We start from the raw sequence: 27,142 nt of genomic DNA, 5'->3' as shown, positions 1-27,142 counted from the left end.
TCAGTGCTGGTGCTCTTATCCACAGCGCCACCTAGTAGAACTTGTATAATATACAATTCTTGATGAACCCCAAAATGGAAATACAATGCTTTTATTGTGAAATGATCAGTGGTATCAACCTTTTAAACAGTATACAATTATTTTAAGTGTGTACTATTGCCAGATATTGTGCAAAGTACAAGTCATAAACAATTATACATGCTCAAGCAGAATAATCTCTATTGTCTCGGAACATGCATGGACATATATTGTTTGTATAACCACATATATTTTATGTATGCATGTATGTGTAGAAATATACACAGACAGACACAAAGAGAGACAGAGACTGAATACAAAACACATACAAAATAGTTAAATGAATCATATTAGAAGATTAAGGAAGATCACAAAGACGAAGGCATGGGGATGGTAAATGGAGTGTGAGGAGCAGGAAGCAAACAAGGCTAATTTGTCTGTGTCCTAGAATTCAGAATGGGGCATTTTATGTAATGATGTTGGAAAGATAGATAGAAAAGGAAAATCAATTATGAAGTTTTTAAAGATAAGCTTTAGATTATATTTTACCCTGAAAGTAATGGAGAATGATGAGATTTTATAGAGAAGTGGTGTGGTATGGTGAGAAAGGCTAAGCGAAATCATTTGGCAGTTATGTGGAGAGGGAAAAGACTTAAAATTGAGGAACTACATATAAGGTCCAGGTAATATTACAGGTGAGAGGTGATAAGATGTTCAACTAAGGTGGTGTTTCCTTGAATAAATTCAATTAATTTTAAATTACAGGCACCAAGATTTACAATATTTGGCAACTATTAAAACATGAAGAATGAGGGGGAATGAGGGACTGATATTATAGCATCTGAGTGTAGGGGGACAAAAAATGAGAAAAAGATATCATAACTAATATATTTCGAAGGCATAAAAATTGTTCATGGTAGATTTGCAGTTTCATGTGCAATCATCTCTTTTTAAAATTATACTGTGTTATGTAAATGTTTGTTTTGTTCCATGAATTCAAAATGAAATAAATTTTTAAAAATAGAATCAAAGCTACTGGAAAAGTGATGCTGCTCTTCACAGAAATAGAAAATTTTTTTTAGAAGTTGTATTTGGGAAAAGGAAACAGAAAGATAATGAACTCTCAGATACATAGAATTTGAGATGAGGGACATTTGCTATCTATTTATGACACAGAACTAAAACTAAAGAGAAAATGAGGCCAGATATATAAATTTGGGAGTCATCTGCAGAGAAATAGTAAGTAAACTTGGGAGTTTCTAAGATGTTTTATTTCCAGTTTGTTGAAAATCATGATTGCCTTATTTTCTCTAATCTTTATCCTGAGTATAGACTAAAACAAGCCCAGATTGTCATCTGGTTGGTCTGAGGAAAAAAATTATTCTAAATGGCAAAGAAAACATAAGAAATACAGCTAAATTTTTTGGTTGTTCAATACTTTTGTATGTATAAAACTCTATGTTAAGTCTGTATGATATCAAGACAAAAATGTAATTCCTCCTCTAAAGAAACTTAATGTTATAGGTTGTGATGATTATGTGTAGACAATATTATTATGCAGATATATAAAATAGATAAAACATTGTCCATAGATTAAAGGAAATCTTTCAGAATAGGTGTCAAGAACTAGAATTGGGACCAACTTTCATTCTTTATGGCATAGAGAAAAAAAATGCTGGATTAAAATGAGGAGACAGATTCAAATCCCTTGACTTTTTCTACCTTTGTAAACTCATATAAATTAAGACCTATAGTCACTCAATTTTATACAAACAATCTCATACACGTATGCTGCTTCATCATTTCATTTATTAAAGTTCTTAAATCTTTTGTAGTCATTTGTCTTCATAATATTGTTCTCATTGTATAATGGCTGGTTCCACTTGCTTCCCTATATTTGGACATGCAAATCTTCCCAGGTTATATTCAAAAATGCCTTTCATAATTTAATAAAATGTACTAATATTCTACTACATTTATGTAATGCCACTTCTTCAGTCATTTCCTCTGGACAAGTTTCCACTCAGTTTCTAGGGTTTTTAAAAAATAACTTTTTAGGTCACCTGATAATTCTTCCCTCCTGTACCTTTTTGCCAATATTATTTATTTTTTCCCAATTACCTATAGAGATGGTTTTCAAAATTCATTTTTTGTAAAATTTTCTCCATTCCTTTCTTCTCTCCACCCCTCCCACCACCTCCAAAAAAGCAAGCAATTTGATATGGGTTGCCCATGCAGAATCATTTTAAATATATTTCTACATTAATTCATACTATGAAAGATAATCCAGAACAAAAGGGAAAAATGAGAAAAACTAAAGAATATTACATATTGAAAATATACTTTGATTTGCATTCAGATTCTATAGTTCTTTCTCTGGGAGTCAACAACATTTTCCTTTATATGCTTTTGAGAATTCTCTTTGATCACTATATTGCTGAAAAGAGCTAAAGCCATAATAGTTTGTCTTCATACAGTGTTGCTGTAAGTCCAAGAATTCTTTTATTGGGTCTATTTGATCTATTTTCCAAATGATCAATTTTTCCAGTTTTCTTCATTTTTCCTACATTTTTATTATTTTAATTTTTTTTATTATTTCTATGTCTCATGGATTCATTAGCTTTTATTTATCCAATTCTCATGTTTAAGGAAACATGTCTTTTGTGGTTTTTTTGTATCTCCCTTTCCTTTTGCTTAATTCTAATTTTGAAGGAGTTGTTTTCTTCAATAATTTTTTCATTTTTCCCCCATTATTTGTTTCCTTTGCAAAACTGTTGTTTTTTTGTTATATAATTCTCTTGCATCCATCTTATTTATTTATTTGTTCATTTGTTTCTTTGTATATTTTGTGGGACAATGAGGTTATGTGACTTGCCCAATTTCACTGTCTAGTATCATGTTTCTGAGGCCAGAATTGCACTCAATTCCTTCTGACTCTGAGACCAGTGTTCTATCCACTGTGTCATCTAAATACTCCTCCCCGCTTCAGTGTTATTAATTTCACCAAATTTTCTTCTACTTGATTTTCCTTTTATATGATTTTAGTAGTATTTTTCCAAAATACATATAATGAATATTTTTGCATTCATTTATACAAGGTTTCGAGTTAGAAATTCTCCCTCCTTATGAAAATTTTAGATATTTTGATATAGTTTATACACATGACATCATATAAAGCATAATTCCCATATTATGTGAATTGTGGAACAGTAAATAGATCAAAAGGAAAAAAATCATGAAAAAGAATAAAATGAATGAAAAAATATGCTTTTATCTTCATTGAGTTCATCAATGTTTTATTTGGATTTGGATAGCATTTTCCTTCATGATATCTTTGTATTTGTCTTGGATCCTTGTTTTGCATAGAACTATTTCCTTCATTGTTATTCATCAGATAATATTGCTGATACCCTGTACATTATTTTCCCAGTTCTGCTCATTTCTCTTTGTATCATTTCTTAAGTCTTTCCAAATTTTTCTGAAATCTACTTGCTTATCTATTAGAATCATATATTAAAACTTGATCAGCTAACTGATAGTATTCCCTCAGTTTCTAATATTTTGCCACCACACAAAAGGCTATGATAAATACTCACACGTGCAGCTCATTTTCTCTCTTTTATGGTCTATTTGAGATATAGACCTGGTGGAGATATTACTGGAAAAAGGGTATGCTCAGTTTCATTGTCTTTTGGGCATAGTTCCAAATTTAGAATGGTTGGATCAGTTCACAACTCCACCAAATATGCTTTAGTATCCCAATTTTCCCAAATCCTCTCCAAATTTTATCATTTTTCCTTTTTAATCACACTAATTAATCTGATTAATAATATCTCAGAATTATTTTTAATTTGTATTTCTCTATTAAAAAGTGATTTAGAGCACTTTTTCATATGCCTGTTGATAACTTTGATTTATTTATTTGTTTTTAACTGTTCATTTTTTGGGCCATTTATTGGTTATGGATCTTATTTGATTTTTTAAATCCGTTTTTGAGTCTGAGACCAATTCATATTTTTCTTTAAAATCGCCTACAGGCATTTTGAAATTGTTCTCTTCAGAGTTTGTGTTTTGATCTTCCTTGTCACCATAGTAACATTCTATAGCAACTTTTCTTTTTGTTTTCCACTTAGCTTTTCAGCATTTTTCATGTCTTTTTCCTTACAATTGTGCTTTGTTACTGTGTCAGAGTTTTGGTACTTTTGTGTGGGTCTGTGGTGTTTGCCCTGCTGCTAAACCAAGGGCAATGGGATGTCACTCAGTCATGCAATTGGATAAACACAAAAATCAGGTCCTGACTGATGACTTGACTGTATGTTGCTGCAATGTACTTTACTCCCTTTTTATCTCCCAGTTAGACAAATTTTTTTGGTGACCTTAATTTTCTTAAGCTAGAAAATTGTTTTAATCTCTTCTTTTATTAATTCTCTAAAATCCTTTTTTGCAACATTATTCCATAGTTGTTTGGTGCTGAATTCAGGAGAGTACATTATTCTTATTCTTATTCTACCATCTTCCCCCCTCCCCCCTTCAATTTCTCTTTGGTATAATAAATACATAATAGAAATAGTACCAGGCTCTCTGGAAATTTAGACAGTCTTTATGACATGTGATGATGATTTTTACAGTTTATGCTCCCATGTTAAAATGTGAATAGTTTATCTTCATTCAGCTTTTAAGACTGATTCCTCATGTTTTCCTTTATGCATTTGACTTAGATCTTGCTTTTTCATTTCAAAAGTTCTATGCAACTATGGTCTTATCACATGGATGCTTGAAAGATGTCTATTTCATTAAGGTCCTTTTGAAGTCCTGGTGTGAGGATTTCACACATGCTTGCTTCTGAATTTGTTCCTTGCTTGGTAGTCAGCAAAGATAATGTGATCATGAATCCTTTGAAGTATTAGCACTAAGAACAAATTTTATTTTAGTTGTGGATCTATGACTATGGATGTTTACTAATTGAAATTGAAATTTACATCCATCCTTGTATCTTGGACAATTTTGGACCCTTTTTTACTAGATTTAGAGACTTCTTATCTTGGTCCACAACTTCTCTCTGTGATGGAATTCTCTAAATGAAAATTTCTAGCTAGATGTCAAACCTCTGTCTAATTTTCCTATGGCAACTTGGTCCTGAAAAATTGCTCATTATAAGTATTTTTCTTTTTAATTAGTACTCATTATGCTTCATGGTTTAGATTTGTTTGGTGGCATCTAAAGGAAAAAAAAGAAAGTTAGACTGTAGTTCTTCCTGTTATCCTTTTGCTTTTACATTTATTTTCTTCTGACAGCTATCTAAGACTTATTTTACAACAGAAAGAATAAAATGTGTTAAGCACAAACCTTATCTCCAATAAACTATTTTTTTAAAGTAGGGATAAATTTTCCAAATGAAACTTATGCATCATTTTATTTTCTTTCCCATTGCATGTTATAGCATTAAAGATTGACTCTAGGATTCTAGTATTGAATAAAGAGTTGAAAGTAATAATCACTAGAAAGAATATTTGACAATAAAACAAATTCTGAATTTTAATTCTACTTAGTTTTACAAGGTTATTGGAAAACAAAATCAGAAAAAGAGCCTGATAAATGATTAACAGTTAACATGGATTCTATAATAATAATGAATACTAATAATTTAATTAATTTTAAGTAAACATTTTATTAACTGAAGGAGATTGAAATGAATTGGATTAGGAGAATTTTTTTGTGATGACACAAGCAGTATAAATGAAATGACTTTGAAAAAAAATGAATCTCTGATCAAAAGAGCAAAAAATGATAACTGCAGTAGTCTGAGAGTGAAACACACATTACTGCATCATGACTGAACAACCATCTAATTTTTGGGTTTTTTTTTTCCTTGAACATGCTTTTTATTATATAGAATTTGGTATTAATTATAAATGTAAAGAAATAGAGAACAACAAAATTTGATGATGGAACATAGGCCAAATTTGTTTCCACCTTGCTTACTTTATACTTAAAAACTATGCATAACAGGAAATTATAGTTTCACATTTAACTTTTTTTTTAGATTTTTCAAGGCAATGGGGTTAAGTGACTTGCCCAAGGCCACACGGCTAGGTAATCATGTATAACTTTTTGGTGAGAAAAAGAAGAGCAAGAAACAGTACGGATATTATTGATGGGGATAGTTTGGGCAAAGTTCCAAATTTGCTCTACAAAATGATTGTATTTAAAATCCGTAACTGATATACATATGAATGACCTTTCCAATTCTTATACTGTACTATTTTGAAACGATTTCACTAAATATTCAGTATTTTAATTTGTTTTCTTTCTTCTCATAGGAAAAAGAAATAATTATTTTGCTTCTTTGATAGTATCTAAGGAATAACAACTGAGAAGGAATCTTGTTCTAGCAGGGAAGTACTAAGAAACTAACAGAAAGAACTTAAGTGACTTGGCCACAGTTATATAGTTAGTAATGCTTACAGAGACAGTAATCTAAGGACAAATTTGAAATCAAGTTTTCCTTACTCCAAAATTAGTGCTTTATTTACTATACCATGAAGCTGCCTTTGAAAGTGCTTTGAATTGAAGACTTAAAATTAAAAAAGACTAAGAGTTGATAATCAAGATATTTAAGGACAAAGAGAGTACCTATCTAAATTTCATCAAGTTGTCCCCTTACAGGGAAAAACTATATCTAGGGTACTAAAAAAACTGGAAATGTGGTTTCTGAGCAATGAAAAAAAAAGATAAATTTGAAAGATTGTGAGGGACTAGTTTAAAAGAGAGGCTGCTTAATGTGTGTGTGTGTGTGTGTGTGTGTGTGTGTGTGTGTACTATCAGACATTTTAGTCTGATTATCACTCTGTCCCCACTATGTGTGTGTATGTTTGTATGTGTGTATACATGTGAAGTACAATATTAATACTGTATAAAGGGGGTCCTAGACACTTTTCTGAGTGCTTAGAAACTCCCCAGAAATACAGTTTGCCTAACACACCTAAGTCTGGGAACATATTGACAGGATGCTGATACTTGACCCTGAAAGTCACAAGATATATGATAAATTTTACTTGAGACTTACCTAATGTTCTTGGTAACCTAATCCTTTTGCTGTTTCTGCTATATTCCTGCTCCCTTCTAAAACTGACTCCCACCTCCCACAGGTGCAACTGGGGCTGTGAGATAATAAACTCCACCCGACCTAAGTTTCCCTGGTATGTGACTGTCCTTTGCCACAGGAAACATGTTAGACCCTGACCCCCTTCCATCTTTTATTGGCCTGCTAGCTATACTATGTAGCATGTGTGCAACAGTCTGACAAGGACTGCTTCTGTACCCTGCTTGCTCATGATTACCCCTCCCCACAAAATACTATAAAAAAACCTTACTCTTTCTATTCTCAGGGTTGTTAGATTTGGGTTTTTACCCCTAACAACCACTCAGGTAAATAAAAAATCCACTTCTAAATTTATTTGGTTTCTGACTCACTTTCTGTGTACAACACATACATGTGCATATATATATATATATACATATACATACATGTGTGGCTATACATTATTGCTGGGCTGAATTATAGTTACATTGTCCATTATTTTTTTTTAACTTTTGTTATTTTAAAGCAAAGGAATTGTGAGTGACTTGCCCAAGGTTATACAGCTAGTCAATGTTTAAGTGTCTGAGGTCACATTTGAACTCAGGGCCCCCTTGACTCCAGGGTTGGTTCTATCCACTGCACTATATAGCTAACTCTGATATATTGTTCTTTAGAATAGATGGATCAGTTCACGATTTCACAAACAGTGCAATAGTGAACACTTTTTTTTATTCCTTCTGGTATTTGTCAATTTCCATTCTGTTCTATTAGCCAATCTGATAGATGTGAGGTAGTATTTCAGTTTTTCAGGTGCTATCAATTTCTCTAATCAGTATTGCTTTAATTATTCAATCATTCTGTAGAGCAATTTTGGAATTATGCCCAAAGTGCTGTAAAACCATATGTAACCTTTGACCTAGCAATGCCACTACTAGGTCTGTTTTTTAGAAGAAATGAAAAACAGGAAGAAAAATTGTGTGTGTGTAGATATATATCTATACACACAAATTGTGTTATGTGATTTGGATGGAATGTTATTTTTCTATAAGAAATGATGAGCAGGGTGCTATCAGTAAAACATGGAAAGACAAGCCGATATACTGTGAAATGAACTATATGCAAAGTAACAGCAATATTGTATAATGATCAGCTGTGAATGACTTAGCTTTTCTCAGTATTACGATTCTGAAAGACTCATGATACAGAACATTATCCATCCCAAAGCGAGAGAAAGTGTGGATGGTGTCAGAATACAGATTGAAAAATACTATTTTTGAATTTTACATATTTTTTACCTGTAGCTTCCCTCCCTCTATCCCCCACAGAAGACAATCTGTTAGTCTTCACATTGTTTCCATGATATACATTGATGTAAATTGAATGTGTTAAGAGAGAAATCATAGCCTTAAAGGAAAAAAATACAATATGAGAGCTAGCAAAATTAGATAAGATTACTTTTTTTAAAATTAAAGACAATAGTCTTTAGTCTTTGTTCAAACTCCACAATTCTTTCTCTGGACACAGATGATATTCTCCATCACAGATAGCCCCAATTGTCCCAGATTGTTGCACTGATGGAATGAGAAAGTCCATTAAGATATATAATCAGACGGCTAGTTGGCACAGCGGATAGAGCACCGGCCCTGGAGTCAGGAGTACCTTAGTTCAAATTTGGCCCCAGACACTTAATAATTACATAGCTGTATGGCCATGGGTAAGCCACTTAACCCCATTTGCCTTGCAAAAACCTAAAAAGCCTTTTTAAAATAATTAAGAAAAAGAATTATAATCAATCACATGTTGCTGTTATGGTATAGAAGGTTCTTCTAGTTCTGCTTATCTTGTTCAGCATCAGTTCATGCAAATCCTTGCAGGCTTCCTTGAATTCACATCCCTCCTGCTTTCTAATAGAACAATAATGTTCCATAATGTACATATACCACAATTTGTTCAGCCATTCCCCAACAGATGGGCATCCACTCAAGTTCTAATTCTTTGCCACCACCAACAGGAAATCCATGAATATTTTTGTATAAATGATGTTTTTACCATTTTTCATAATCACTTCAAGGTATAGGCCCAGTAGTGGTATTACTGGATCAAAGGATATGCATATTTTTGTTGCCCTTTAGGCATAATTCTAAATTGTTCTCCAAAAAGATTGGATGAGTTCATTGCTCCACCAACAATGCATTAGTGTCCCAGATTTCCTACAATCCTTTCAAAATTGATCATTGTCCTTTCTAATCATATTGGACAGGCTGAGAAGTGTGAGGTAGTACCTCAGAAATTGCATTTCTCTAATAATGTAATGATTTAGAGCAATTTTTCATATGACTATGGATTTCTTTGATTTCCTCATCTGTAAATTGCCTTTGCATATCCTTTGACCTTTTGTCCATTGGGTAATTTTTTTTTTTTATAAATTTGACCCAGTTCTCTACAGTTTTTAGAAATGAGTCATTTGTCAGAAATACTAGTTGTAAAAATTATTTCCCAATTTAGTGCATTTATTTTGATCCTGGTTACAGTAGTTTTGTTTGTGCACTAGCTTTTTAATGTAATGTAATCAAAATTATCCAGTTTGTTTTTAATGATGTCCTCCATCTCTTCCTTGGTCATAACCTGCTTCCCTTTCCATAGATCTGACAGGTAAACTATTCCTTGATCTCCTAGTTTGCTATATAATATTGTCTTTTATTTCTAAATCCTGTATCCATTTTAATCTTGTCTTGGTATAGGGTTTGAGGTGCTGGTCTAATCCAAGTTTCTGCCATACTAACCTCCAATTTTCCCAAGATTTTATTAAAGAATTTTTATCCCAAAAGCTGGACTTTGGGGGTTTATCAAAAAAAAAACAGATTGCTATAATCATTTTCTGTCATTTCACCTACTCTTTTCCACTGATCTATCACTCTATTACTTAGCCAATACCAGACAGTTTTGATGACTGATGGTTTATAATATAATTTTAGATATGGGAGGGCTAAGCCACCTTCTTTTGTACTTTTTCTTAAAATCCCTTGAAATACTTGACTTTTTATTTCTCAAATGAATTTACTTACAATTTTTTGTACATCATTATTGTAATTTTTTTGGAACATTGATTGGTAGGGAACTGAATAAGTAATTTAATTTTGGTAGAATTGTCATTTTTATTATACTAGCTCGGCCTATCCATGAGCTGTTGATATTTACTCAGTTAACTAAATCTTATTTTATTTCTGTGAGAAGCATTTTGTACTTGTTTTCATAAAGTTTCTGAGTTTGACTTGGAAGGTTGACTACCAGGTATTTTATATTTATTGATATTACTTTGAATGGTATTTCACTTTCTAGATCAATAAACAATATCTTGCTAGACATATATAGAAATGCTGAGTATTTATGAGGGTTTATTTTATATCTTGCTACTTTGCTAAAGTTCCTAATTGTTTCTGGTAGTTTGGCAGATGATTTTTTGTAATTCTCTAGGTATGCCATCATGTAATCTGTAAAGATTGAAAGTTTTGTCTATTCTAATTCCTTCAATTTCTTTTTCTTCTATTATTGCTAAAGAGAATATTTGAATACAGTATTGAATTGTAGTAGTGACAATGGGCATTCTTGTTTCACCCCCCGATCTTATAGGAATGCCTCTAGCCTATTCCCATTGCATATAATGCTTGGTGATGGTTTCAGATAGATCTTATAATTCTAAAGAATAATCTATTTATTCCTACGCTCTCTAGTGTTTTTAGTAGGAATGGGTGCTATATTTTGGTAAAATCTTTTTCAGCATCTATTGATATAATCATATGATTTCTTATAGGTTTGTTACTGATTTAATTAATCATACTGAGTATTTTCCTAATACTGAACCAACCCTATATTCCTGGGATAAATTCTTCTTGGTCACAATGTACTATTCTAGTGATAACTTGTTGTAGTTGTGTTGCTAAGATTTTCTTTAAGATATTTGCATCTAAATTCATTAGGGAGATAGGTCTACAATTTTCTCTCTGTGTTTTAACTCTTTGTGTTTTAGGTATAAGAAACATATTGCTGTCCTAGAAAGAGTTAGGCAGAGTTCTGTCTTCACCCATTTAGCCCAAGAATTTATACAGAATTGGAACCAATTGTTCCTTAAATGTTTAATAGAATTCACGTCTGAATCCATCTGGCCCTGGAGATGTTTTTCTGAGGGAGTTCAATAATGGCTTGTTGAATTTCGTTTTCTGAGATACAGTTCTTTAGGTAGTTAATTCCCTCTTCATTTAACCTGGGCAAATTAAATCTTTGTAAATATTCATTTATTTCAGTTAAATCATCAAATTTATTGGCCTGCAGTTGGGTAAAATAATTCCAAATTATTTCTTTAATTTACTCCTCATTGGTGGTGAGTTCAACTTTTTCATTTATGATACTAGCAATTTGGTATTCTTCTTTATTTGTTTTAATCAAATCAACCAGAGGCTTATAAATTTTATTGATTTTTTTCATAAAACCAATTCTTGATTTTGTTTATTAGTTCAACACTTATTTCACTTTCAATTTTTTTATTTCTACTTTCATTTTTAGAATTTCTAATTTGACATTTTTGGGGTGTTTTAATTTGTTCTTTCTTTAATTTTTTAGTTGCATGATAATTTACTGATTTCCTTTTTTACTAATTTATTCATAAAATCATTTAAACATATAATATAACCACAACAACTGTCCTGGCACTATCCCATAAATTTTGGCTTGTTGTTTCATTATTGTCATTATATTTAATACACTCATTCCTTTAAATGAGGCTATGCAATTTCCAACTAGTTTTAGGTAAATCTCTTCCTGGCCTGTTACTACACGTGATTTTTATTGCATTGTCATCTGAGAAGGATGTATTCACTATATAAATGCCTTTCTGCATTTGATTATGAGATTTTTATGCCTTAGGACATGGTCAATTTTTGTGCAACTGCCATGTACTACACAAAAAGGTATATATTCCTTTCTATCCCCATTCAATTTTCTCCAAAGGTCTATCATGCCTGGGTTTTCTAACATATGATTTACCTCATTTACTTCCTTCTTGTTTATTTTTATGGTTAGATTTATGTAAATCTGAGAGCAGGAGATTGAGTTCTCCCACCAGTAGAGTTTTGCTGTCTATGCCTTCTTGCAACTCATTCAATTTCTCCTCTAAGAATGTGGATGCTACACCACTTCATGCATACATATTTAGTATTGAAATTGCTTCATTGGTTATGATTCCTTTTAGGAGGATATAGTTTCCCTTCCTTATCTGTTTTAATGAGATTTATTTTTTCAGTTGCTTTGTTTTAGATAAGGATTGCTACTGCTTTTTTAACTTCAGCTGAAGCAAAATATATATTTGCTCCAACCTTTTACCTTTACTCCATATGTATCTCTCTGCTTCAAATGAGTTTCTTATAAGCAGCATATTGTAGGATCCTGGTTTTTAATCCACTCTGCTATTCACTTATGTTTTATTGGAGAGTTCATCCCATTCACATTCAAAGTTATAATTGCTAACTCTTTCTTGCCCTCCATGCTATCCTCCTTCCGTTCCTATTTTCCATCTTTTTTTTTTTACTTTATTTATATTCTCCAGTGTTTTGATTCTGAGTACCACTCCTTTCATTTTGTCACCTTGTATTCAACCCCTCCCCTTTCTTTCCTCTTTCCCTTTGCCCCTTCTTCCTTCCCTTACTTCTGTTAGTTCCTCTTTTCCTCCCCCTCTTCTTTTCCCCTTTAAATACTTGAAAGGTAAGATAACTTGCTTAACTTAACAAATTGCTTGCATGTTATCTTCAAGCCAAATCTGATGAGGGTAAAATTCAGGCAGTTCTCACCTCCTTCCTTCTATCCTCTCATCTCTTTACTGTCCCTCTTTTTACGGGGATATTGTTTTTCAGTTATTCTATCAGAGTCACAGTTAAGTCATGAGTATCCATTATTTCTGGATAAGTATATTACCTCTAATAGAGTTATGATTCTTGAGAGTTATGAGATTCTTTCTCCCTTGTGGGGATATATCCAATTTTATCTTAATGTATAGCAGGCTTTTTCTATCTGTTTATTTTTAACCTTTTCATGTGTCTCTTGATTCTCCTTTTTGAAGTTCTAATTTTCTATTCAGCTCTGGTCTTTTCAGAAAAGTTGGAAATCCCCTATTTAATTAAATATCCATATTTTCCCCTTGAAGAGAATGCTCAGTTTTGCTGGAGAGTGAATTCTTGGCTGCATTACTTGCTTGTTTGCTTTTCAGAATACCACAATTCAGGTCCTTTGATCCCATAATACCAAAGCATCCAGGTCCTGTGTAATCCTTACTGTGGCCCCTTGGTATCTAAATTGTTTCTTTCTGTATTCTTGCAGCATTTTCTCTTTCATTTGATAGTTCTGGAATTTGGCCACAATATTCCTTAGTGTTTTCATTTGAGGATCCCTTTCTGGAGAGGATCAATGTATTCTTTCAATAGCTCTTTTGCCCTCTGTTTCCACGATGTCAGGGAAATTTTTCCAACACTGTATCCTGTATTATTAATTCCAGGCTTCTTTTCTCTTCAATATTTCATGGAGCCTATTGATTGTTAAATTTTCTCTCCTAGTTCTATTCTCAAGATCATTGGTTTTGTCGATGAGATATTTTACATTGTTTTCTATTTTTTCTGTTTTTTTTGTTCTTGTTTAACAGTTTCTTGTTGTCTCGTGAAGTCATTAGTTTCCACAGACTACATTCTTTTTTAAAGATGAATTTTCTTCACTTACCTTTTGCAAATCACTTTTCCGTTGGTCATTTCTGTTTTTGAAGGAGTTTTCCATTTGTCTTACTGAGGTTTTGAGATAATTTTCTTTTTGCATTTTTCCAATTGTATTTTCCAAGGATTTGTTTTCTTGTTGCTAGGTGTTAATTTTCTCTTGGGTTTCTTTTCTCAAATTTTCTGATTGATTTTTAAATTACTTTCTGATTTATTCAAGGAAGTATTTCTGGGCTGGAGACCAAATCATATTCTCCTCAAAAGTTTTATTTCGCTCTGAGTTTGGATTTTTAAATTCTAGGAAGTTTTCTATGAACCCCCATTCTACTGACCTTTCTTCATTTTCCTAAGATCTAGTGGTGGGGGAGGGACTGGTTCACAAATGTTTGGTGTTGTGATTCCTAAAGGATTTGCTCACTGGGTTTAGTAATTCCAAGTGGGCCAGCCAGTAGGGCTTCTCCTTGCTTTCTTTGTAGTCTCTGTGGTCTTGATTTGAGGTCCTCTCCCTAGGCCTGGAGGGGGTAGGTGGTGCTGCTGGATACTTTTATCCTTGAACAATGTGGACTGGGCTCTGAAGCAAGGTGGGCTGAGGGAGCTCTGCTGCCCACACCTGAGCCTGGGGGAGAGTGGAGGCTTTTACTGTGTTTTTTCTGGGGAGAGGTCTTTTCTGAAATAGAAGTCTGGAGTACTAAGTGCTGGAGGCTAAGTGCATCCAGCAGATTGATGTCCAGGAATTCTCTGTGCTGGAACTTGCCCTCCAGTCCCACTGGACCACAGCAGACCAGAGCGTTCCCACAGTCAAAGCCTATGTGACCTAGCTGACTCTCAGACCATGGTTCCCACATTCAAAGCCTCCATGGCTGATCTTAGGTTAGTCAGATTCTCATCCTGCTCCTGCTGGCTCTCTATTTTCCTCCACCAGATCACCCACAATTCCCAAAGATAGACCTTGTTCATACATATTCTTCACCTAGCTTCTTTTTCTGGATTTTGTCAATTGAGTTTCTGTTCAGAGATTTGTTTCATATTATATATGGGGGGAAGAACAGGAGATTGTAGCACAGTGTCTGTCTTCTCTCCACCATCTTGGTTCAAGATACTCCTAAAATATTTTGATTCAGCATGGTTTAATTTGAACATTGGGCATTATGGGCAATTAGGTATCACAGTGAACAGACAGCTGGACCTAGAGTCAGGATAGGTATTAGATTTAAAAAAAAATTATGAGGAAGCTTGGTGGCACAGTAGATAGGGCACTGGCTATAGATCTGAGAGGACCTGAGTTCAAAATCTGACCTTAGACAATGAATAATTAATACACACACACACACACACACACGCACGCATGCACGCAAAGTTGTTTTCACATTGTTCTCTTTTCCTTAGTTTAAATTTTGGTCTTCACTGCAACCATTATAGATTTTTATGGCTGTTTTTTTAGTTGTTTGTTGATTTTCCAACCTATTTCTTGTCCTTGAATCTTATATTACAATTGGGCTCTGCTCATTTGGGTTTGGGTGGAACTATTCAAAGTTTCAGGCTTCTTTGATCTCTCATTTTCAGAGCTATTTCTAGGGATCTCAAATTTTCAGTTCATTCAAGGTGTTATAATTCAAAGAGAGGTTTGGTCACTGTTTTTTGGTCTGCATTTAAGCCCTTACACAGGTAGATCTTGGACTCACCATCAGTCCTAAACACAACTATCATCAAATGACCCACTGTCCTGTAGTCACATATCCTTATATTCCATGCAATTATGACCAGGACCTCTCTTGTGTTGGGAACAAAAATAACTTTGTTCTTTTTATCCTGGAAATTTGTACAAGGACTGGTTATGGATAAAAGAGATGCCTGTTAACGCAAGTGCATTTCCTGCTAGTAAAAACTTCATTGTCATCCCTTTCTGACCATTACAAAGGAGATATGGAGATTTTATCTTTTTTTTTTGAAGATCAAAATGTTGGAATTTATTTAGAATTATGATTGTCTTGCATGAAATTTATTCCAGAATGTATGATATGGCTTAGTGATCCTCTAGGATCTAATTAAGGCACAAGGTAAAAATACTGATTTATATAAAAAATAATAAAGTGATCCAGAGTGGTTCTTTCTGCTGTCCTAACCAATGTTGAACTCAGCAATATCTAATTCCATGCACATTTTTTACTTTATCTGAAAAGGTTAAAAACAAAGCAAAGAATAGCAGATAAAAATAAAGGAGACAGGTTTATATTATACCAACTTAGAAAAGAATAGAATCAAAAGAATAGAATTTAAGCCATCAAGAGTGTAAGTAAAACATTTCCATCTCTCTCTTCTTATGCCCTGGGATGAAAAAACAGAAACCATAGCTTTGTTTAATTTTCCTTTCTGAAATAATGAGCTGAGAAATTATAGATAATTTCCTCTGATATCATCTAAAATGAGATGACATATGTCACAATGACAGCTAAATATATTTTCTTTGGAAGAAAAAACAAAGATACAAACAAAAATTCCATAAAGCATTTTTCATCTCTCACTTTCATGGTATACACACACACACACACACACACACACATATATATATATATATATACATATTTAAAATACTACTTAGAAAATGTTATTCTGTAGTAATGTTCATTAATATATTTATCTTTTATCTAGTTAAGTTATCCAAACTCTGTAAAGTCAAGGGAAATAAAATGGCTAATTGAGCTAATAATTATAATGATAATAGTAGCTAACATTTATAGAACACCTATTATATGCTAACCATTGTGCTAAGAACTTTGCAGTTATTGTGCTATTTTACCCTCTTAACAACCTTTAAGACAGATGCTATTATTCTTCATTTACCAGATGAAGAAACTGAGGCATAGGCTGTAAGACTTGCCTAGGGTTATACATTTATTTAATAAGTGTTGGAGGCCAGATTTGAATCCAGATATTTCTGACTCCAGGCCAAGGTGTCACCTATCTGCCTCTTGATAGTTAGCATATGTATTATGCTCTAAGATTTCAACAGCTCTTTACATATATTATCTCATTTGAGGCTTACAGCAACACCTCAATGTATATTTTATTGTCATTTTCATTTAACTGAGGAAATTATGGACAAAATGGTTAAATGAATATTTTTATAAGTGTTTGAGTAAGGAAGGAGCCAAGATATTAAAGAGAAACCTGGTACTTCCCTGTGATCTTCCTAGATTCCATCAGAAACATTGAACAAGTCTATAAATGGATGTTGGAGTGACAGAACCACACACACATTTAAAAAAAAAAAACAAAGAACTAGCATGGAACAATTTTCCCAGATATTTTGAAAGGGTTTGAGGAAAGGTCTCTCACTTGGGTGTCAGGGAATCAGAGTCCAGGGCAAGATGAAAATGTGGGGAAGTCAGCAGTTTGCTCTTAGCCACAGCAAAAATGAGCAATGGAAGCTTGCAGATACCAGTTCAGTAGGCTAGTGGCACAGCAGGCCCTCTGTGAAGCCTTAATATACAACACAGAAATAAAATTTTGAGCCCCCAAATCCTTAAACAGGTAGTACAACTAGGTCAGGAAATCCCAGAATAGTGGGCAAAACTTTTGCATCTGAGAATCAGTGGAGATAGTCAGTGAGTCCCCAACACTAGAAACTTAGAATTGTGCCCCTTGTGACTCAAGAACAAAGTTCAAAATTAAAACCATGAACTCAAATAAAAATATGTAAGGAACAGAAAATAATATTGAGCATAGAAAGCTGTTTTAGCAAAAAAATAAAATCAAAACACCATCTCCTAAGACAACAGTGAAAAGCCATAAAGGGAAATATGAATTTGTCTCAAGTCCAAAAAATTTTCTTTGAAGAGGTCAAAAAGAATTTTTTAAAAATTTGTAAAAGAAATAGAAGAAAACATGTGCAAATAAATGAAAGACATGCAAGAGAGAGTCAACAGTTTATTTACAAAGCACAAAAATCAACTGAGCAACTCCTTAAAAAAGACAATTGGGCAAATGGAAAAAACATACTTATAAAATAGAATTGATGAAATGGTGGAAAAATTCCATGAGTAGAAAACAAATCATATAAAGATAGAGATGGCAAATGGAAAAAAGAGATACAAAAGCTAACTAAAGCCTAATTGGATCTGATATCATAAATAGACCTATGAAATTGAATTAAAGAATTACTGAATTACCTGAAAGCCATGATAAACTACAGAGCCTATACACCACTAAATCATTAATAAAAATTGCCCTGATAGCCTATAATCAGGGCAAAGTCATAATTGAATGAATCTACCAGTCATCTGAAAGAGATGCCAAAATGAAAACTCTAAGGAATACTGTAGACAAATTCCCAAATTGTCATGTCAAGGAGAAAATGCAACAAGCAGTAAAAAAGAAACAATTCAATACCAAGGAGCAAAAATTAGCATTACACTGGACTTAGCATCTTCAATTTTAAAGGACTGGAAGGGCTAAGATAAGAAATTCTGAAGGGCAAAGGAGTTTGGATTATAGTCAAGAATAAACTATCCAGCAAAACTGAACATACTTTTTTTTAGAGAAAAAGAGAGACATTCAACAAAATAACATACCCCTGAATTTTCCTGGTGAAAAGATCAGAGATGAATAGAAAATTCAGTCTTCAAATACAAGACTCAGAGATCCATATAAAGGTAAACAGAAAAGAAAAAAATGCTATTCAATAAGATTAAACTATTTATACTCCTTTATGGGCGTAAATAAATATATATGGGAAGATGATACTTGTAATTTTTGAGAATATATCTCTATGAAAAGACATATTTAGACAAGAGGGTATGGGAATAAATTTATTTAAATGTGAAGCTTTAAAATAAAAAAATAAGTCATGGAAGAAAGTATTCCTCTGGGAAAAGAGGAAAGGTGAAGACAGAACAGGATAAATCACTTCTCATGAAGGGACACAAAAGATATATTACAGTAGAGAGAAAGAAGGGAAGGGATGAGAATTACCAATATCTTATTCTCATTAGATTTGACTGAAAGAAGGAATTACATATACTTTCAGTGGGATTTAAAAATGGTTTTCTTGCCTTACAGGAAATAAGGAAGTGAAAGGGGAAAGAAAAGGGAAGGAAGGGCTGAGAGATGGGAGGGCAGATTGAGGGAAGTGGTTGTAAGAAGCAAAACACTGGTGAGGAGAAATAGGGTAAAAGGAAAGAGAAAAGGACAAATGGGGGAGAGGAAAATATAGTTAGTAATCATAACTGTGAATGTGAATGGACAGACTTCATAAAATTGAAGTGGATAGCAGAGAGAATCATAAACCAGAATCCTAAAATATTTTGTTTATAAAAACATATTTGAAACAGAGCAACATTTACAGAATAATGACAAAAGCCTTTAACTGAAGGAAAAAATATATAGCAAGGGTAGCAATCCTGATCTCAGACACAGCAAAAGCAAAAAACCTAGATCTCATGAAGGCAATGAAGTAATGACAAAAGTAATTATATATACAGAAAGTCATATGGTATCCAGATTCTTAGAGGAAAAGTTAAATCAGTTACATGAAGACAAAAAGTGCAAAACCATATTAGAGAAGGACATCAACCTCCCTCTCTGAGAGCCAGATGACTTGAATCACAAAATGACGAAGACATAAGTCAAGGAAGACAGTGAAATTTTTGGAAAATGAGATATGATAAATCTCCATAGAAAATAGGAGATAGAAAGGAATACACCTTTTACTCAAGGGTACATAGCACCCAAACAAACACTGGCCATGAAGTAGGGCATAAGAACTTCCCAATCAAAGGCAGAAAGGCAAATACATTAAATGCATCCTTTTCAGATGATGAGATGAATTTAAAAAAAAATTCTGTGTAATAAAAAGTCTCACAAGCCAGAATGATAATCAATTGGACACTAAATATATAAATATATATATGAATGGATCAAATAAAAATCATAGAAATAATCAATAAATTTATTCTTTATCATGACCACAATGTGACTACATACCAAAACTTTTGATATGTAACCTCATAATTTCTAAGGAAAAACATTTATTTCTATTTTCTACATGAATAAAAGGGAGAAAGAAGAGAAAAATGAACTGGGGATGTAACTAATAGAGCTAGGAAAAAAGAAAAAAAAGCAATTAAAATCACTTATTAAATGACAAATTAGAAATTCTGAAAATCCGAGATTAATTAATTTGAAAATGAGAAAACTATTGAACAAATAAATAAAAGTGAGAAAACTATGAAAAAATAAATTAGAGAAATTTTTAAGCTTAAAAAAGAAAGAAAACAAAATTATCAGTATCAAAAATGAAAACAGTAAATTCATCATCAATGAAGAAAAAAATAAGGTAATAATTTCAAACTATTTTCCATAGCTTTATGTAAATAAATCTGAAAATATAAGTGAAATGGATGGATAATTGCAAAAACACAAAACATATAGATTAATAGAAGAGGAAAAATACCTAAATAACTCCAATTTACATAAAGAAATTTTAAAAAGTACTCAAGGACCTCCCTAAGAAAAGTTGTCCAGGGCCAGATGGATTCAGAAGTGAATTCTTCCAAACATTTAAAGAATAAAGAAATCTAATTCTGGATAAACTAATTGAAATAAGAGGTGAAGAAGGACCCCTATCAAATTCCTTTTATGACATAAATATAGTATTGATAACCATACCAGAAAGAGCCAAAATAGAAAGAAAAATATCGACCAATTTCCTTAATGAATATTGATGTAAAGATTTTAAATAAAATATTAGCAGAAAAATTATAGTAAGTTAACACAAAGACAATATACAATGACCAGTTGATATTATAACAAGTGCCAAGTTGTTTTAGTATTAGATCAACTATCAATATATTTACATATATAAGTATACAGAAATCATATGATTATTTAAATAAATGCTGGAAATATTTTTGACAAAATATAGCACCCATTCTTATTAAAAACCAGAAAGCATATAAATAAATGGAGTTTTCCATTAAATGAGCAGTCTTTCTAAACCCTCAACAAACATATGTAATGGGGATCAGCTAGAAGCATTGTCAATAAGATCAGGGGTGAAAAAAAATTATTCTTGTTATATCTATTATTCAAGATTTCATTAATATTATTAGCTTTAGAAATTAGAGAAAATAAATGAATTAGAATAAGCAATGAAGAATAAAACTCTCACTCTTTACAGATAATATAATAGTATACCTAGAGAATCTGAAAATCAAATAACTAATTGAAGCAACAAGTTTAGCAAAGCTGTATTACAATAAAAATTCATAAATTACCAAAAAACCTCATAAATCATCAGAATTTATATATATATATATATATATGTATATATGTATATTGCCAAAAAAGCCCAGCAGAAAGGAATGAAAAGAGGAATTCCATTTAAATTAACTATAGATAATATAAAATAGACAACGTGAAAGACTGCATGACAAGACAAGCTCAGAAACTATATGAACACAAATTAAAACAAAATTTTTACACAAGGTCAGTTCTAAACATTTGGAAATTGCCAATTATCTATGGGTAGGTCAAATTAATAGAAACAAATTGACTATTTAACCTAAATTAAGCTACTTAATCAGTACCTTACTAATCAACCAAACAAAAATAATTTTATATAGCAACAAAAAATAGTGACAAAATTCACCTGGGGGGAACTAAAACTTAAAATATCAAAGGAATTCATTTTTTAACAACTGCAAAGCAAGGTGATCTAGCTTTATCAGATGGAAAACTAAATTATCAAGTTATTGTCAACTAAGCTTTGTTGGTACTTATTAAGAAATGGAAGGGTGAATCAGATGAATTGGTTAGGTATAGGAAACACAGTAGTAAATGATGTCAATAATCTTCTGTTTGATAAAAGACTCCTGCTTGGAAATAAGAACTCACTATTTACCAAAAACCTCTGGGAAAAGTGGAAATTAGTCTTATTTTTTAAATATATATGGAGAAATGAATCATATTTATAAATCATCCCCCAATGATCAAAGGATATGACCAGGCAGGTTTCAGAAGAAATTAAATTTATCTATAGTCACTATTGATTAAAAATGCAAATTAAAACTACTCTGAGTTATCACCTCACAGCTATAAGATTGGTTAATATGATAGAAAAAGAAAATGATTCATGTTGTAGGGGAATATGGAAAAACTGGGACACATGCACCATTACTGGAGTTGTGAAGTGATCCAGGCATTCTGGAGAGCAATTTGGAACTATATAAAAAGGGTAACCAAACTGAATATATACATTTTGATCCACTCATACAGCTTCTAGCTCTGTGTCCCAATGAAATCATAAAAAGGGGAAAAGATTCTCATGTTCCAATGTACAGATTACATTTCATATTGTAGTGGCAAAGAATTGGAAGCTTTGGGGATGTCCTTCAATTGGGTTGTGACTGAACAAGTTGTGTTTTGTGAATGTGGTGTATTTCTATTGTTCTGTAAGAAATCATGAACAGGTAGATTTCAGAAAAATCTAGGAAGACTTATATGAACTAATGCTAAGTGAAGAGAGCAGAGCCAAGAGAACAGAACAACAGCAATAGCAACAGTAACATTATATTTTTTATCAACTGTGATAGAATTAGCTCTTCTTGATAATCTGACTAAAGACAATTGCAAAGACTTGTGATGGAGAAAGTCATACACATTCAGAGAAGGAAATATCAGTTCTGAAAGCAGACCAACGCATACTAATTTCACTTTTTAATATTTGTTTTCTTTTTTCTGTCTCATGTTTTCCCTCATTTGTCCAGATTTTTTCATTCACAACATGATTAATATAGAAATATGTTTGACATGATTGTCCATGTATATCCTTTATCAGATTATTTGCTGCTTTATGGAGGGCCAGAGGGATGAAAAAAGAAAAATGTGGAACTCAAAATTTTACAAAAATGAATGTTTAAAACTATCTTCATATGTAATTGGAATAAAGTAAAATGCTTTAAAGTGGTTAAATGATTTGTGCTGTTTCACAAGAATTCAAATTCTAGTCTTGGCTGTTAAGGACAAGAAAGCATTATTTCAGTTGAGTTTCTTTTCTGTATCCAGTAAAACTGACACATATATCTTAAAAGTGAATCAATTGCTGGTAATACAAAACATGAAAAATACCTTAAAAACAAAATTAAATTATGCTTGACATTTTGAGGATAAGAACAAAGCAAAATATATAGTTCCTCTTCTTGAGAAGCCTACAATTTCATTTTCAAGACAATAAGTGTACAACTATCAATTAGAAACTAACATGTGATGAAGAATTGTGATTCAGACATACATGACCATAGAACATTGGAGTAAGGAGAGATTATGAATGTCAGAGTTTTGATTATCTAATCTAACACCCACACCCACACATACACAAATATACACATACATACATACACACACACACATTCCCCTTGTTTTTAAGTGAGAAAATTAATATAAAAAGGGAAAACATTTGTCTAACTCATAATAGATCTTGGATTTATATTCAGATCCCCTAAAATACATCTAATTCAGTTTCTATTCTACTATTATTCCAAATGGAGTGGGGAACAAAAAAGCAAATGGATATCACAATCATGGTGCTAAGTGTTACTCATTATCAAAACACAATTAGGATTGTCATTAACAAGAATTTATGTTCAAAATATAAGGGGAAACTATATCTTTATGTAGGTCTATAATTTGAAAGATGTATCAACCTAAAGTTCACATTTTGAAAATAAGACTGGTTACATAATAAATTCACGTTTCCATGTTCCAAAAATTCCATGTTTTGTTTACTGCATCTTATTTCAGTATACCCAATTTGTAACTCATATAGGGCTAATACTAGCTCTAACTATAGATGAGTAATATTTGGAATAATTTTGCCCTGTAAAAAGTGAGGAATATGAGAAATTTATGTAGTCGTGTGTACACTCTGTTTTATATATTATAATAGTAGTTTCATTGTGTGACAGTGGACAAGGTATCAATAAATATTGATGTGTAAGGAAGATAATGTTGCTATTGTTTTTCCATGTTATTTAGAATAGTTTTGAATCCAAAATCTTAGGGTCTTTGACATTTTCTTGAAGACTACCTCTAAATGATTTTGTGGTGGAATTTTTATATCAGTCTTACAAGCATGACATTTCATTATGGTATTTTTGGCATCATGAAAAAAATGTAAGTCAGAAAGAAGGTCAGAATTCTAGTGTGTGGCATGATTAGAAAAAAAATTTCCTTGAAAAAGTTGCATGATTTAGGAAAAGGACACAATGGTACTGATATTCTTTAGGAATTTATGCTTTCAATTGTATATTGAAAACTGAAGTCTGAAAAAAAGATGGAAAATTACTAGCCAGACCTTTAATTGAGAGTTGAAGATGATAAGGTTAATATGCTTTAGAGGATGATAATGTTTGTAAGGTATGTACTTTTTACAAAAAGAACATTTTACTTTTATTTTTCTTTTGCTCATGGTAAAAGTTTTAAGTTAATTTATTTGAAGCAAGTCATATTTTCTTAACTAGAAACAAAATCTTTAATCAGTGCTGAACATTTCTAATGTATTAGATAAAATACTTTGACTCTTGCAGTTTTATGTTTTTTTCTTTCTTAAAAAATCAATTAATTAAATCTACCTAAAAGAAAGTTAGATGAAATATTCATGGAACAGTGTGATAATTTGACTGCCATAAAAAAGTTGAAGTAAAGAGAATGATTTCCCCAGGTTTTAAGCAGTATAGAGGTAATCTACTGATGTTCTAATTCCAATGGGGAAACTGAAGTGAAATAATAACAAAAAAAACCTTTGAGAAGAATCATGAAATCCTATAGTTTTATGCTACCATGGAAGTCACCTAATATATACTCTGACAACAAACTAGAATGTTCAAGTAATAGAATTTCTTTTTTTTGACTTTTAGATCACCTTTAAATAACAGCTAATGTTAATAATGATGACCTTGAGGTATTTGAAAGATTCTGTATGCTGTTTTTACTGTCAAGTATAAAAACTACTATAGTAATTTATTAATTTTTATTTGCAAGAAGTGGTGATTTTATCAATTCCCTGTGTTCAATTATAAGCAATAAGTAGGTGACTATTGAATTTGTATTTGAAGATCTTATCTCTCTCTTGATCACAAATAAGTTTCCAAGCATTCCAAACTCAATAAATTCAAGGGAGAAAATAGTTCACTGAAATGCACCCCTTTTTGCTAACTTTATTTCTATCAAGTATATTTTCCAATCACCTAGATAATTATCTACAAATCATATATGACTTCATATTTTCTTTTACTGTAAGTTTCATTTTTTCTTGAAGGTCTTATCTAATCTACACATTCCCAACTTCTAGTCCCCTCCATCTAGTTGTATTCATCCTTTTTATTCTTTTATCATTCTGGTTCATTATTGGCTACAGATTAATCTAAATGTTCCTGTATGATATGTCTTTGATCTTATAAATTAGTTTTAAAGTTATTTGCTGGTATGTCCAACTTCATAATGATTGCTTTCCAAGATATTTGATATTTTAGATATTTGAAATCAAGATCCATGGGGCCCAAAATAGGGCCACTCACTTTAGTTTCAAGAGTTTAGAACAGTTTCTTTGTTAAGTTGTTCATCTGTTTCCAAGTGATGAAACTTTTCCAATGCATGCTAACTACTGGCCCATCTGTGCCATCTATTATTTGATACTTTCTTAAGTTTCTCTCAGAGACACACTCCCCTCAGTTCTTCCCACTTTAGGCATTCAGAATTCTCACTCCAGATTGTCTTTGATGCTTTGCTTCAAAAAGGACTGTTGTCTCTGACAGTTCTTCATGGGTTGAGACTTTGAACACCAATGCCTTCACATTCTCTGACTCTGGTTAAATCAAAAGTCTTCTCTGTTTATTCTTTACTAGCTTCCTGTACAATCTTGTCCAGGTAATCTGGTGAGATATGCAGCTACTGATCATCATTTTCTAATGGAACATAGCTTCTTTTTTAAACTCTACCAGATCAAAGTGCATTACAGTTAACATAGTTTATGTCAGTTTCTAGGGTTTATGTCAATTTCTGACAGATCACTGAAAGCAATTCTGTCATGTTTGCTTTACTAGAACTTTCTCCCTCTCATTCAAAATAGCTATAATGTTTCAGACTGTTAAAGTCACAAAAGAGAGATGGTGATCATTCAAGACTTCTTGGAGTCCCAAGGTGGAATGGATTTAGTCCATATAATCTCAAAACCATGCATCCATGTCATGCCCAGTTCATGCACCCAGTACTTGAAGTGGGACTGGGATGGAAACTGTATCCACTGAAGAGGCCTGGGCCAAACCTCTGTTGTTCCAGCTATGTATACAAATATTTTGTGAATGTGATTGAAGTCTTTACACATGTTTCTGCAGATTTATGGGTCAATAGGATTTCTGTAAGCAAAAGCCCTGGACACCTGCAGTTACCAATGGAACATGGTGCTTCAAAATTGCCACAGCAGAAACTGGGAAGAAGTATTAACTCAATCAACTGATATTTGGATTTTTCTTAAATTTTAGTTTTCTGTTCACTTCTGCCTATATAGATTCTGAGGTGAGGAGTTTTTCAGAGTTCTTGGACTGAGATATGGCAGGAAATCAAGATATTTCCCCTATTTCTGTGGTGCTAGAATAATGCAAATCTATCCACTGTGGGGAAAAAGACCACTTAGCGTTTAGTGAGAAATTTAGCAGTTTATATAAAGAAGAATTTGCCTTTGTGATCTTCAAACCTTGATACTAACTCTGGAAAAATCTTTGCAATTTGCTTTATTAGATAAACAATAAACTATTCATCCTCAATTTTATCCCTAAACTTCACATCAACAATATGAGCAGAAATTCTACTTTTACTAGGTTTATATATTTGAGATTAAAAAACTGATTTTGCCAGATAAAGGAGATAAACTGAGCTTCACAGTTGGTTGTTACTGACCTTTTATGCACCTCTTTGCATTTTTTGGATCTTTTTAATCTTTTGCTAATGAAAATACAAGTTATTTCACTGCAACTTCTACAAATGCTTGCTTCATATTCTCCTCCATTCTTGATTTTGAGAACCATCATAGACAACTCCCTGCAAGTCAGATGTATAGGCTGTCTGGGAGGTGCGAGATGGAAAGCAGAAGGGGGTCTCTGCCTCTCTGCTGATATCACTGTTGGGCACCTTAGACTGTCACTTACTCCTGTTGGCCCAGATACAATTATCTTAAATGTATTATTCTATATTTATTAAACTGTTTTATTAATAGGGATTGTTTTTTACTTTTATATTTCTA

This window comes from Macrotis lagotis, chromosome 1 (genome assembly GCF_037893015.1).
Source record: "Macrotis lagotis isolate mMagLag1 chromosome 1, bilby.v1.9.chrom.fasta, whole genome shotgun sequence".
In the NCBI taxonomy this organism is placed as follows: domain Eukaryota; kingdom Metazoa; phylum Chordata; class Mammalia; order Peramelemorphia; family Peramelidae; genus Macrotis; species Macrotis lagotis.
This window is presented reverse-complemented; position numbering follows the sequence as displayed.